A 14,160-nucleotide genomic window follows, 5' to 3' on the forward strand; every position below is an offset into this window, starting at 1 on the left:
TCAATCAATGTCCTTATTGTTCTATCAACACTTCACCTACTGAGCAATCTTCCCAGCTTGTACAGAGATGGAGAGAGGCAAAAAGAAGAAACTTCAGCCAGAGAGGAAGTGGGTGAATAAGTCAACTAGGGATGGGTGTGCTAAGTACATAATGCCTCAATATAGTCCCTGTACTTTATGGAAGGCACTTCACCTTCACTGCATGTTAACTATGTGGCTTTCTTGACCTTTAAACATTCTTTCCTTGCATAGTCCTATCTCTTACTCACTGACACTGCTCTCAAACACTGGAATAGCAGACCATGCTCAAAAGAATAAAGAAGAAAGGAGAAGAGTTGAGCTTCTATTTCAGAGCTTCCTCCCTGTCAGATCTCCAAACTGGGAGATGAAGAGATTGGAATACATGTGCTGAAGAAGCAGCCAAATCTTTCATGGAGCTGCTTAGGATGGTTGTGGGAAAAGTTTCCCATGTTTAACCCTAAGAACTAAATGAATGAATCAAGTGTATGGCAGTTAATGGAAACCCATGCCCATACAAATATACAAATTTTTCATTATCTCCCATTTGTATTCCATAATACCAAGTAAAATAAGCCAAAAACAATAGGTTTAACCTTCAACTGGAGTATATGGGGAGCACCTGAAAAGAAGGGTGCTGGAGAGGAAGGGGTGAAGCCTAACCTTAATTTTTATTTTATTTATTTATTTTATGTTATGTTATTTTTGTCTCTGACCTGTAATTCACAGTACCAGAATGTGGTTACCACCTACAATGAGCTGTTGATTGGAGAGACCTATAAGGTTCACAGAACAAGACATGCTTCAGTAAACGCACTTGAGTATGCACCTGAGATAAATGTTGAGAACCTACTGCTGAAGGCACCACCAACCACACGCTGCTGGCACATAACATGGAGAGACCTGGCTGGAATCCAGAAGAGAGATAGATCCCAGGCAGTTATCCTATCTTGTGCTGGAAAGTGCTACATGAGCTACTGGAGAAAGTGGCCAACAACTGTCCAGCAACCAGGGAACTAAGCTACTTAAAAGCAAACACCCTCACAAGATGTACACAAAGTGTGATAGTGGCACATGCCCTTGGAGGGTAACCAGTAGCTTTCTGATTAGCTAATAGATCTGCTCAATGGAAAGGAGCCCATACCTGGAAACGGGAAATAGGTCAGAATTCTATGGAGCAAAGATTAGGCTATCTACTGTCAAGCTCCTACTAATCATGGGCTAAAAGAGGGACTACATCTATAAAATTCTCTCTAAAATAATATCGCTTATCTCATTAAATGTTTGCTGATTTCACTCTCCAATGGAGAATCCTGTTTTTCTTTTTCAAAAGGTAGCAAGACCTGAAGAGATAAACTACCCCTTGTACTTCACCTAAGCCCCAGCTAAAACAATAGAGGAACTTGTGAGATGTGCAAGAATGCAGCTTCCATGCTGATCATAACAATCAGTACCAGGGTGAAGGAGACAAGATTCTGAGGACACTACACCTACCAAACCAGAGATCCAGAGGCTCCTAATATCCCATCACTGAAATAGACTTAAAACACATCCAACACAGCTAAGGAAATTTTGCAGACGAGGGGGTGGAAAGATTCTTAGAGCCACAAGGTGGGACTTCATGTTCTCTCCCCCAAAATTGACTGATGTTCCCACACCACTTAACTGACAACCCAACTGGGAAAATCTGCAACTCCAATGAGGAGGGACGCCAGAAGAAATGGGCAGCAGTCAGGGAAAGGATGGTACCAACATATTACATATCCATCATTAGTATGTCTATAATTAATAAAAAAATAACTTACTTCAAAGAATGTATTCAGGTTTGCCTATTCACAATATGCCAGCTATTTCTAGAATCTTCATTCATCTTTTGTACCCCCAAAACCCCACAAATTTTAAAAGGGGAATTTCTACTTTAAAATATTAGTAGATGGTCAATCATGTTTGGTCTTATTTCAGCTTGTCTGTGTAATTTGTACTTTTGACTTGTCTCAGATCAAAATTTACAACACCAATATGAAGGGTGATGATTTTAGGGAGCAGTGCTATAGTTTTGTTAATTCTAGTATATTCCACATAATCCTTAACTTTTAGTTTAGCAGTGATTACCCCCTCCTAGTGTGACTGAAAATAGTTTCTAAGATATTGTCAAATGTTTTCTGGGAACAAAACCAGAGTTTTTTAAATTTCTCTCAAAAATTTATTCCCACACAATTAAAAGCATTGAAACTTTTCTGAAAATGTTCTAAGACAAGTAAACACTCTGAGGGCAGGTTTTTTTTGACTGACTATTTTCACTTGACATAATGTGCTACCCTGAACTTCTGCACTTAACTCTCTTGAACCTAGATTTATTTCACAAAAAAATTAGTAGTTTAGGGCTGGAGAGATGGCTGAGCAGTTAAGGCATTTGGCTATGAAGCATAAAGACCCATGTTCTACTCTCACGGTCTCACAGACACACAAGATGACACAAGTGCACAAGGCCACACCTACACACAAGGGGGCACAAGTGTGTGCAGTTCAAGTACCGTGGCTGAAGGTCCCAGCATGCCAGTTCTTCCCCTTTCTGTCTCTCTCTGACTTGCATAAAATGGGCTAGTCTGTTGGGTTTGCAATACATACATTGTGTGTGTGTGTGTGTGTGTGTGTGTGTGTGTGTGTGTGTGTGTATTAATTTAATCTGAAAATAGAGTGCGTTGCTGTGAAATAGAACCCTAATGATTTTTTACTGGCACCCATCTCAAACCCCAATCCTTCATTATACCTTCTTACATTTTCCTCCCTCCCTCCCTCCCTTTCTTCCTTCCTTCCTTCCTTCCTTCCTTCCTTCCTTCCTTCCTTCCTTCCTTCCTTCCTTCCTATCTCTCTGTATATTGTATTTTTGTTTTTAAATGAAATCTGTGTATGTGTGTATGTGTGTGTTTAGGAAAATCTTGAAGCCCTTCAGATGTATAATCTTGTATAATGCTTACACAGGCTTAACTAAGAATAATTTCCTGCCCCCTCCACTTTACTGGTATGTATATGTGTATGTATGTATGTTTGCCTGTGTGTGGTCACATGTGCACTAGTATGTATGCATGCATAAGGAGACCAGACATAGCCATCAGATGACTTCTTCCATAGCTCACTATTTTATTTATTGAGACAGGCTCTCTCAACTTGAACCCAAGCTTGCTGATTTGGCTAGTCTAGCTAGTTTCCTTGCCCAGGGGAACCCCTTTTTCTGAATCCTGAACTCTGACATTATAGATAGGCTAAGACACCCATCACATATTTACATCAGTGTTGGAGATCAGAAGCTCAGTACTCACATTTGCACTTTAGGTACTTCTTCCATGGAGTCATCTCCCCAGCCTAGTTTTCCCCCATTTCTAATTCACATTCCCTGAGTTTTTTTTCTTTCATCTTTTTGAGCTTCATTAGATAATTTCATAAAAATATAGTTCAGTCCTTCATTAATTTTTGCACAAGCTTTATAGTGCTATGAAATTTCTTCTCAACACTCTATTTCTCATTTATATATTTTTGTTTTTATAATGATAAATTTATAATAATAAATGCATTTATCATTTAGTTAAAATATTTTAAAATTATCTTTGTTATTTATTCTTTGATCTATAGATTATTTAGAAGAATGTTGGTAGATTTTTATTTCTGTGGCTTCATCATTTCTTTCTACTTGGATTCTGTGGAAATATTTCCTAGAATATTTCAATCATTACAAATCTCTAGATAGGTCAATTAGGTCCTACATATGCTGTGTATAACTATGAAGAGTCTGTGTTTTCATAAAATGTTTGTATATTCTGTTTTAGGTATGTAAAAATAGTAAGCTACCACTTTCAGTGCCATAACTGGTTACCTATGAACTTTATATAATTGTTTCAAAATTTCTTACTGCTGATTATGTAGAAACATTAAGAGTGCATGAATATAATATGAATTGAGAAGAAATTAGAAAAAAATTGGAACTGGGGATATTGCCAAAAGAGTATGACTTGGTTAGCTGATAAAATATACTTTAGCAATCTTCTAAAATACATGATTCTTAATTAATATTTAATATTTCATTAAGCTATGTTCTTGCAAAGAAAAGTACTAAAATAATTCTGATATAAAAATTAATTATCCTTGTTATTAAAACTTAAAGTGCAGGTTTTAAAAGTCATGCCTAATTAGAGGATCTTGATTTATGGTGTAAAGTCATCTCAAGATATTTATATGTAGTTTAAATGTATACAGACAAGTTAAAATTATTTAACTTTCTTCTAAGATGCTTTATTCTTAGATCTTTGATAGATAAAATGTCATAAAGATAACTTTCAACTCTGAACATTAGAGATGTAGAAAGATAATTTTTAAATTGACACATTCATTTTTACTAAAGCTTTTGATTCCACATGATCTTATAGCATAGGTTCATCAAAGAACTACCATGTGATAAAAAGATGGTTAAGACAAAGTCTTAAATGTTAGACTATGAGGGCAAATACTAATATTAATCTTAAAATATTACCACATTTTTGCAAAACTGTCATTTTACTTAGAAGCAACTTATTATTTTTGTGAGTGTGCTATGAAAAAGAGTAAAATTAACACACTAAAGTCCAACACTGTTATATGTAAAATTTCAGAATTCATTTTAAGATGGGACTTCTAACATAAAGTGACTTAACAAAAGTTTAGACCCGTGGATAACTTAAGACATTATCAATCTCTATGTCTATCATACTTTGAAAATACATCTTATAATCAAATTCCTTTCACAGGAACTTTAGTGACCATAACATCCTTTCACCTTAGTAGGGTGTGTGTGTGTGGGGGGGTGTATGTTTTAAAGTATTTTTATTCTTTCTTTAATTTTTTCACAAAATTTAAAAATTTCTATAATATATTTTTATCAAATTGACTTAAATTACCTTCTATTGTCCCCATTCTACATTGATGTCATTTTTAGTGACACACTGATTTTAATTAGAGTTGCTTTCTTAAGCATGGGTAGAAGATTATTTACTGGATGATAAGCAGTATACCAGTGGGTATAACACTGAGGAAAATATCTCCCTCCCCCTTAGAAAACATTAACTGTCAATAATTCCTCAAGGAGGGGTAGGGCTTCAAAATTTTTTCCCTTATGCAAGACGAAATTTTAACAGGCTTGATTGAGGCAAACATAGGCCATTGCTATTAACCTGGGGCACCTCTTTTCTTAGGATGTAAACACTCCTTTTATTAGAGAATACTTAACAACCTGTAAGATTTCTGGTATCCCACAATAGAGAGATAGCTTAGTGGTTAAGGAGCTTGTCTGTGAAGCCTAAGGACCTGGATTCAATTCCCTATTACCCACATAAGCCAGATACACAAGGTAGTGCATGTGTCTGGAGTTCATTTGCAGTGAGTAGAGACATTGATGCACCCATTCTCTCATATATATATATATATATATATATATATATATATATATATATATATATATATATGATGTATGTATATATGTGTATATATATATATAAATCTGACATTATACCTCCAACAAAGTTCACATAAACCCAGATTCAAAAAAATGGGCTGAATCTCCCCTACCCTAGAAACTCATTCCTAGAACAGAACACCTGACTAAAAATAGCTGATGGGAGGAAAATCTATTTTGGATTACAGCCTTGAGGGGAAGTTTCAGCATGGAAAGAAAGCATGGTGGAGCAGAAGCAGGAAGACATCTCATGCCACAGAAACTGGAAAGAAGCAGCAAGAGGAAGAGCTGAGATCTGGCAAGGGAGAGTTTAGAATAAAATCCTTAAACAAGTCCTCAGCAAAACACCTCCTGCATCAATGTTCTACCTCCAATATTGCCATTATCTGCGGATTCAACATTGAAAGCATGTGAATTTATGAAGGATATCTGACTCAAACCACCACAGTGTTCCACCATCAATCTGGGATTGGCAGACGTGAAGCCATCCAGCCTGGACTTGTAAGTATATAGACATTAATACACACTGTGTCTTCTAAGGGAACCTTTAGTGAGAAGCACGTATTTGCCATTGTAGGCCTATACATAAGTAGACACATATATGATGAAAAGCAGATGTGTCATAGGAAGGAACATGCCCAGTAGAAGAAAAGACCATATAACCCAAACCTCTCAATCAACCAAGAAAATCACTGAAACTGTGCTCTTAGCAACCAGGTTCTTTTCCCCCTAAAATACCATGAAGAGAACCTCTAGGAAACTCCCTAGGCCCTTGGATAATTTCCCTATCATATAGTCTGCTACACTTCCTGTCAGTATACTTCACATTGCCCTGAATAAAGTTTCTTGCTGCTTTGCACTGTGGGTATGATATCAATAAACTGACAGCACCTAGAAAGAGATAATCAGAACAGATCCAACTTTGTGCAGGGCTTGTGCAAGTAACCACAATGGCTGAGTCGATGAATGCATGCATCATGTCATGTCTACAAGACAATGTTCCAAAGCATCCTCCTCATTCCATAAACCCTCATTCACAATGTTCCTTAGGCCTTGGATTGTGTGCATATAGATGTCCAATTGAGAGTTGAACATCAACTTATTCTCACAATTTGATGAATTCTGAGTCTTCTGAGTAGTCATCACTGCCTGCAAAAGGAAGCTTCTCTGACAAAACATGACAACAGCATCCATCTATGAATATAAGTGCAAATATTTAGAGGGCAATTGGTGGGGAGAAAATATCCATTTACCCAAACATCAATGGTAGCTCCAATCCTCTGAGCCAAGAGCCTTCATAATCTTAGGTTTTGAAAGGATTACAGTGCCATATTATTCCCTCCCATAGAGTGGGCCTTAAATCCAGTAAAAAGAGAAGCCAATCACCCTAGTAACAGTCATGCCACTATTGCACCACTGGATACATTTTGCTTGGTAGGTTAGTGTGTAGCTCACAGTGTCTAAAGCTGAGTGAGAGTGTTGATGTCTTTTCTTTCCCAGTGGTCTGTGTAACACATGCCAGCCCTACGAAATCTAGCCAGCTGGGAAGAAGCTTCTAGATCAACTACACCTTGAATTCTTTGTCTTGAAACTGGAATATGCAGTGTATTTAACAAGAGGGTGGAACTATCTAATTCTGATTGGAAACCAAGAGCAGTTGAAATAGTCTGTATTGTTTGGGGATTATGGGGCCTCTCTGAGCAACAACTCAAAGGAGGGCATCCCATCACCGTACTGGGGTTCTAGTTTAACATAGGTTCTTCATTTTTTGTGTATGATGAGGTAGGTTCCTCCCAGTACAAGACACCATGTTTTTGTTGTTGTTCTTGTTGTTTTTTGTTTGTTTCATTTACTGATTCATTGAGGAAGACAAGCTTGTATGTGAATAAATACCATACAGAACAACTGGGATTTTACATGAAGCTATGCCTTCACTATATGTGAATAATGTAGACATACAACAGAAAAGATTTGAATTCTATCCCAAAGATCTGAAGAATTATCAGAAAGTAGTTCTGTGTGTGACATTTACTTATTTCAACACATACAGCTTAGTAAGTACTCTAAGCAGAAGGCTGATAATGAGAACAAAGAATGTTGATGAAATTTGTGCCTCCTCAAACCCAGGTATTCAACAATTATATACACATTATCTTCCAAAAAACATACATTTGAAACATCTCTAAGACATAGATATGGGAATGTCATATTTCGTGAATGCATCCCTATTTTCACATCCCTATCAAGAAAGGAAAAAGTAAGACTGAGGAGATGGCTCAGTGAATAAGTACTTGTCTGCCCTGGCCAGTGGGGAGTTGAACAAGGACTCAAGGAGAAGCTAACCTGGGTGAAAAAAGGCAAACAGACACAAGAAGGAGACCATGCTAGGTGTTTGTCAAGGCCTCGAGAGTTTATTCTTACATTTAGGTTTATATAGGGTTGTAGGGGGAAGGGGACATGGTCAGGGCAAGGAGTTGTAGGGGGAAGGGGATGTGGTCAGGGCAAGGATTTGTTGGAGGAAGGGGACGTAGTTAGGGCAAAGATCACAGAGTTTCTGGTTAAACTGCAATGCCTTTATTTCTTCATCAGCTACCGGCAAGATGGGTAAGTGTTTACCCAGGTATACAATCCCATTGTTTCTGGTAGTTGAATATTAGGTGAGGAAGTAGAAACTTAACTTGCTATATGGCAGTCTTTGTTTCTGATAGTTGAGTATTAGGTGAGGAAGTAGAAACTTAACTTGCTATATGGCAGTCTCTGTTAACATGGCTGAAGTTTGGTTCATGGCTCCCAACATCTCCTCCCTTCTTTTATACAAAAAGAGGGGGAGGCCTGCTTTGCAGCTGTGGGCATTAACCAACTGGGCGAGTAGGGACCCGAATTCTCCTGTGGGCTGTCTTTTTCCCACAATCTTTGGCCCTTGGTACATTTTGGGGAGGGGAGTCAGGACCTATGTGGCCAGAGAGTGAGGGACAACCTTAGTGATAACAGTTATGGTACCAACATCCATGTAAGTCAGGTTTCTCTCTCAGGGAATTCAGAAGCGGTCAGATAGGGACCTGCCCTTGCAGTGCTTTGCTTCACACCCATGTTGGTGCCCATATCACACTCACTTTATTGTGAGCTGATATGCATAGGTCTGAATCCTATGCAGCTCCTAAAGGAGGGGTAGCTATTTGGCCATGACATGTCGACTGTAGCAATGGCAGAGGTGTAGAGGACAGCAGTATAGTAAATGAGTACAGAATGTAAGATAAAGGGAGAGTGACAGCTGAAGGTGGTAGGTCTTCAGTGGCAACACCTCGATCCGCCAGCTCCAGTCTGTGATAATGGACCTGAAAAGGCTGCATCTTAATGGCTTTAATCTGTTGACATACAAAAGACATGATTTTATTTATAATAATGGGTCCGATTGTGAGTGAGAGGATTAAGATAAGTAGAGGTCCTTCCAGCTTTGTGCTGTTATGGTAAAAAGGAGATTCTCTCAGGGAACTGTTTCATCTCTGAATATGTGAGATGTCACTGGAGGATCTCACATATATAACTTGTTTTACAAGCCCCTCAAGCAGCCATCTCACAGCATTTTCTTTGGTGTCAAACAAGCATACTGATCCTCAGCCCCAAATGAGTACTGGGTCTGGGCTATTCCATTTTAAGTTTAAAGGATCTTTCCACATGGCTTTGGCAAAGGTATTTTTGGTATTTGTGTGCTAAAAGTGATCAGCAGTTGAATCTCCCTGAGTATCAAGGGTTAAAAAGTTTAGGACAAACAAGGCATGATGAAGTATATTTCTTGGAAAGCCTTTTATGAGAGAAAGAGAGAGAGAGAGAGAGAGAGAGAGAGAGAGAGAGAGAGAGGGAGAGAGGGAGAGAATGGGTGCACCAGGGCTTGGGTCCTGGGGAATTGAGCCTCGAACCAGGGTCCTTAGGCTTCACAGGCAAGTGCTTAACCACTAAGCCATCTCTCCAGCCCCCATTTTTAACTTTTGGAGGGTATGTTTAATAGTTTGATGGGCTCACTCAACATTTCCTTGACCCTGGGGATTGTATGGTATGCCTTTAATATGTTTAATTTGTAATTTGTAACAGAAATTTTGGAATTTTTTTTCCAGTATATCAAGGATCATTATCAGTTTCAATAATTTGGGGCTTTCCCATGACACCAAGGCCACTGAGTATTTGAAGCTTCTCCAGCATGGGGGCTGGCAAAAATGAATCCACTAAAGGTATCCACAGTAACATGGAGGTACTTAAGATTACCAAATGAGGGGACATGTGTTACATCCATTTGCCAGATCTCATTGAGAATTACACCTCTAGGATTAACGCCTAAATGGGGAACAGGTAAGAGGGTGACACAATTTGTGCATTGTTTGACTATCTGGCGAGCTTGTTCCCCAGTGATTTTAAAAAGAAGATGCAAGGTTTGAGCATTAAGGTGATTTACAGAGTGAGCTGCTTTGACCTGGGCCACAGGATCGAGCTCAACAAGGAAATCAAACTGGGTGACTTCATCAGTCATGGCATTGCCTGTGGCTCGAGGCCCAGGGAGCCCAGAATCAGCACAAATATGGCCTATATAAAAAGGATGTTGCCTAGAATGTATGTATTGCTGGATGGAGAAAAACAGAGGGGTAGCATTTGTGGTGGGTTTTATGTATGGTACAGTTTCTAATAGGGGGATGGATTGAGCAATATAAGCACTATCAGTATACAAATTAAAGGAGGTATTTGGAAGTTGTTGAAAAACCTGTAAAACAGCGAAAAATTCCACAAGTTGAGCAGAGTGGAATGGGGATTGTAGGGAAGTGGTTTGATTTTCTATAGTGAAGGCTGCCACTCAATTAGAGGAGCCATCAGCGAACTAGGGGGACATGGGGGAGAGGTCGGGGAGAAGTTAATGTAGGAAAAAAATGGCTGAAATTTCAGAAAGTGGAGAAGTTTGTAAGCAGGGTATTGGTTATCAAGGGATCCCTGAAAAGAGGTGCAAGATATTGCCCATTTGTCATCATTTTGTATTAACCATTGCATTTGGGAAGTGGAATAGGGTAGAATGATTTTATCAGGGTCCTTACCAAATATTTTTCTGCTTTGATCATGTCCAATTTTTATTAACTCTGTCACCCATGAGGTGTAAGGGGTAAGGACTCTGGGTGAGGAAGCAGGTAAATGGACCCAGAAGAGGGGCCCCTCCTGCCAGAACAACCCGGTGGGTGTAAAGTCAGTGGCACAAATGACCAAGAGAAGAGGCTTTTCATAAGTGACCTTTTTGCTCAAAATTGCAGCCTCCACTATCTTTAGGGATTCTAGGGTGGGGGCTGTTAATGAGTGGCCTGAAGCAGGATCTGGGTCTCCTTTTAGGATGTCAAACAAGGATTTAAGCTCTCCAGTAGTTAGCTTAAGATAAGGCCTGAGCCAATTGATATCTCCTATGAGTTTTTGAAAATCATTTAAAGTTTTTAGATGATTAGTTCTAAGTTGAATTTTTTGTGAATTTTGTTATGAAAAATTTCAAAGCCTAAGAACAAGTAAGGAGGTTTTAGTTGAATTTTATCAGGAGCTATCTGAAGACCAGCACTGGTAAGGGCCCCAGAAAGCTTTTGAGAGCAAATAAGGAGTTCAGTGGGATCATGACCGGCCAAGAGGATGTCATCCATATAATGAATGCTATACAAGGAAGGCCACTTATGTCTAAATGGATCTATAATTTGGGCCACAATTTTTTGACACAGCATAGGACTGTTAGCCATCCCTTGGGGCAACACTTTCCATTGGAATCTCTGCATAGGGCTTCTAAAATTTACCACAGGTAAACTAAATGCAAAATGCTGACATCTTCAGGGTATAAGGGAATTGTAAAAAAGCAATCCTTTAGGTCAATAATGATTTTACAATATCCTGCAGGAATTGCTATTGGAGTGGGGAGGCCTGGATGTAGGACCCCCGTAGGTACCATGGCCTTATTAATTTTTCTAAGGTCCTGGAGCAATCTCCATTTTAAGTGCATTCCAGAAACACTCCATTGAGGTGTGTGTGTGTGTGGGGGGCTCTGACCTCCAACCACCTGTTTAAATAAACCTATCATTTTAAAAGTCATAAAGTACCATTGTTTGCTTAGCCCATCACAATGGAGATTACCTTATCCTCAGTGCTTTTTGACCCAGCAGGTTTCTCTGTTTTAGATCTTCCTTCTCCCTTCTTATTCATTTCTGGCCACCAGCTGGACAAAATTCAGGGAGAGCTAGGATAAAGTCTGAGAGAGCCAAGGACATGTCCTATAGTGTATAGCTCAGACCTCTGTGTGAATGTTTACAATAAACTTTATTAAACACTTGAAGAAAGGAGGCAATAGGCATAAGAGAAGCAGAAGGCAAACTCCCACAGCTGTAAAGCTGCCTATCCAGGAACTTAGAGAGTCCCAACCAGGCAACACAGACTTAATTGTAGCAAGTAAATCATTAGCAGCCTTAGTAGTATCAAAATCAAGATGACTGTTGTACATAGCTAGGATTTTTGAATGTAAGTTAACCAAATCTAATGAAATGTTATCATGGTGCCAAAATTGAGACAGTTACTTTATATACAATAGAGTAGAATCTGGTCTTTTCCAAGCTAGGTAAATATTAATATAACCCTTGATAATTTTCTTGAAAGAAAAAACATTACTTGACAACCAATGATTTTGGCTTAAACTTGATAGCTATTGATTTTATGTACCATAGAAATTTTTATTAACATAAAACAATTTTATGTTTTACCCATGACTTAAATTTGATAAAACATAAGAAGCAATCCCAACATATTTTAGCCTGAAAATTAGTTGTTTTTTTTTTTTTATATCCGCATACCTTTGTTTATATACTTTAACTTTCTGATCTAAGTACCACTCAAAAGGCATTTTTAACAAGTAATCATTGAAAACTTCCTTCCCAATTCCTTTAATCAATTCATCTCACCCCATAATTAATTATCTTTTTTTTTTATTTTATTCCCATGAGGGGGTTCACCATTCCTAGAGGTACTGCAATACCAGGTCGATGCACGGAGTGGATGGAGCAAGTTCCTATTCCAACTCGGAACTCCAAAAGTCTACTTAATATTTTGTCCTCAGATATAGGAAGTATCAGATATTAAACTTATAAGAACAGATACTACACTTGATCTTAGCCAAAAGGCCAAGAAGTGATTACCTTTCTTATAAGGCTATTAAAAAATTACACCAAATTGATTAATCCTACTACTAAAAAGAAAGCTGTCTTAATACAATTTTATATCATTAATACCAATAACACACTTGGGAATGATTTTATTAGGAGTAGCTAAGGCAAATTGTGTTGTTATCTTGAGGCAGGCTGGCTCAGAAGTCAGATCAGTTACCTCCTCCTTTTTTTAAAAATTATTTATTTATTTATTTGACAGCGACAGACACAGAGAGAAAGACAGATAGAGGGAGAGAGAGAGAATGGGTGCGCCAGGGCTTCCAGCCTCTGCAAGCAAACTCCAGACACGTGCGCCCCCTTGTGCATCTGGCTAACGTGGGACCTGGGGAACCGAGCCTTGAACCGGGGTCCTTAGGCTTCACAGGCAAGCACTTAACTGCTAAGCCATCTCTCCAGCCCTTACCTCCTCCTTTTAAGTAACAGGACATTACAATCTTTTTTAAAATATCTGACAAATTATAAGTTACCTCTTTAGAGGAAGATTTGTTGTTTTAATGAAAAACCTGGCAAATTATAAGTTACCTCTTTAGAGGAAGTTTTGTATTTTTAATGATCCTGTATGTAAGGTGAAGTTGACCTAGAACAAATATGTGGCAAATTCACTCCTGCAAAAGACATTTAACTTTTCCTTTTTAATTTCTATGCTTAGGTCTTTGATTTCTTTGAAATGGTTCTCTAGAAGAGAAAGGAATGTCACCTGCATTTGTCTCATCTCTTTAGTTACAGTCACAAACATGACACGACTAGCGAGCACAATGAGCACACATAAACCCATACACACACACACACACACACACACACACACACACACACACACACACAAAGAACAAATCCTCCTGATAAAATAAAAAATTTTCTTAAAGAACTTGAAGCAATCTCCATTCCTTGTGTTTTTTTTTATTTATTTATTTGAGAGCGACAGACACAGAGAGAAAGACAGATGGAGGGAGAGAGAGAGAATGGGCGCACCAGGGCTTCCAGCCTCTGCAAACGAACTCCAGACGCGTGCGCCCCCTTGTGCATCTGGCTAACGTGGTTCCTGGGGAACTGAGCCTCAAACCGGGGTCCTTAGGCTTCACAGGCAAGCGCTTAACCGCTAAGCCATCTCTCCAGCCGTGTTTTTAAAATATCTTTTTCTATGGCAATTAGCTCCTTTTTACTCTTTGTTAAATCTTTCTTTTTTTTAACCCATGTTCCTTGTGCCTTGAGAGAAGTTTTAAGCCTTTCAACAATTTATGCTTACTTAGGGTCTGTCCCATGATAGAAAAGGAAAGAGGAGAGATGGCAAGTCCAGAGGGCAACATTCCCGGTCAGAGAACCGGCACAGGGGATTCCCTGATGGGCTTGATGTGAGCCTGACTGCAATATTAAGAACTGGCAGCTGCTCTAAGAGCACTTACTGGCTGTTGCATACCCAGTTTTGTTGATAGGAAGAAAGAC

General features: G+C 38.8%; 1 non-coding gene across 1 annotated transcript; it reads right to left on the bottom strand.

The window, feature by feature from the left end:
* Nucleotides 1-12,496: 12,496 nt before the first annotated feature.
* On the bottom strand, nucleotides 12,497-12,687 carry LOC123458019. The gene has a single exon (XR_006635354.1). It is a non-coding gene; the product is annotated as a U2 spliceosomal RNA (small nuclear RNA).
* Nucleotides 12,688-14,160: the final 1,473 nt, after the last annotated feature.

This window comes from Jaculus jaculus, chromosome 1 (genome assembly GCF_020740685.1).
Source record: "Jaculus jaculus isolate mJacJac1 chromosome 1, mJacJac1.mat.Y.cur, whole genome shotgun sequence".
Lineage (NCBI taxonomy): Eukaryota > Metazoa > Chordata > Mammalia > Rodentia > Dipodidae > Jaculus > Jaculus jaculus.